The following is a 1,566-nucleotide window of genomic DNA, read 5'->3' on the forward strand; positions in this document are numbered from 1 at the left end:
TTTCTTAAATTTCTCATCTTCATGATCTAGTAAAACTGTTAAAAAAAATAAATTTGTTCTGAATGTCACTTTAATTCAAAATGACTAGACAAAGTCAGTTCAAAATGACAGACACATAGCAGCATGATTAAATTGCTGGTTGTCTGCCAATTTTACCAAATGTTCATTGCTATCTCAATAGGGAAGCCTTCTGTCTCTTCATCCAAGCAGAATCAATTAGTTCCTTTGCTATGTCCCCTCAGAAATGTGTATTTTGAATTACACAGACTCCAGATGTCTATCACCCATATCCATACAATGTTTGTTGTTTTGTGTCTGTTCTCAAAAACCTCAGTTGTACGTAGGTTGTAAAAGATGGAAGTGAATCAATTTCTTTTTCTCATTATTTACATCTTCTCTCTTAGACCTTTGAATCTGTTTTTCTCTCTGCTTGAAACATTCTTACCTCAGAGAACCAAACTGCTGCTCTCTAATATCCTTCAGCCTTTGCCCAAATATTTCTTTACCAGTGAGACCTTCGCTGATGATCCTATTTTAAACCTTAAACTCTGTGCTCGCTTTGGCAGCACGTATACTAAAATCGGAACAATACAGAGAAGATTAGCATGGCCCCTGCGCAAGGATGACACGCAAATTCATGAAGCATTCCATATTTTTAAGAAAGCTGTGGTACATATACACAGTGGAATATTACTCAGCCATTAAAAAGAATGTATTTGAAACGGTTCTAATGAGATGGATGAAACTGGAGCCTATTATATAGAGTGAAGTAAGCCAGAAAGAAAAATACCAATACAGTATACTAACGCATATATATGGAATTTAGAAAGATGGTAATGATAACTCTGTATGCGAGACAGCAAAAGAGACACAGATGTATAGAACAGTCTTTTGGACTCTGTGGGAGAGGGTGAGGGTGGGATGATTTGGGAGAATGGCATTGAAACATGTATAATATCATATGTGAAATGAATTGCCAGTCCACGCATGATACAGGGTTCAATGCATGATACAGGGTGCTTGGGGCTGGTGCACTGGAATGGCCCAGAGGGATGGGATGGGGAGGGAGGTGGGAAGGGTTCAGGATAGCGAACACATGTACACTCGTGGCGGATTCATGTCAATGTATGGCAAAACCAATATAATATTGTAAAGTAATTAGCCTCCAGTTAAAATAAATTTATATTAAAAAAAATAAACTTTAAACTCTTTCTGAAGTGTAATTTTCACAAGGTAAAATCCTGTAAGGAAAAATGAATATGTATAAAAATGTCATTTAACTCATTCGTGAATTAATAAGGGAAGAATCTATAAGATGTTTGCACAAGTTCAAAGGAGACTCTTGACATATGTACAAATGTGTATGCATACATATATGTCACAGTGCTTCCCTGGTGGCTCAGTGGTAAAGAATCTGCCTGCCAATTCAGGAGATGTGGGTTCAATTCCTGGGTGGGGAAGATCCCCTGGAGAAGGAACTGGCAACCCACGCAGGTATTCTTGCCTAGAAAACCCCATGGACAGAGGAGCCTGGCAATCTACAGTCCAGGGGTTCACAGAGTTGGA

General features: G+C 38.4%; 1 non-coding gene across 1 annotated transcript; it reads left to right on the forward strand.

Annotated features, from left to right (window-relative positions):
- Nucleotides 1-550: 550 nt before the first annotated feature.
- Nucleotides 551-657, forward strand: LOC120883411. Its single transcript, XR_005725771.1, has one exon. It is a non-coding gene; the product is annotated as a U6 spliceosomal RNA (small nuclear RNA).
- The last annotated feature ends 909 nt before the right edge of the window (nt 658-1,566 follow it).

Source organism: Oryx dammah, unplaced genomic scaffold (genome assembly GCF_014754425.2).
Source record: "Oryx dammah isolate SB20612 unplaced genomic scaffold, SCBI_Odam_1.1 HiC_scaffold_24, whole genome shotgun sequence".
Lineage (NCBI taxonomy): Eukaryota > Metazoa > Chordata > Mammalia > Artiodactyla > Bovidae > Oryx > Oryx dammah.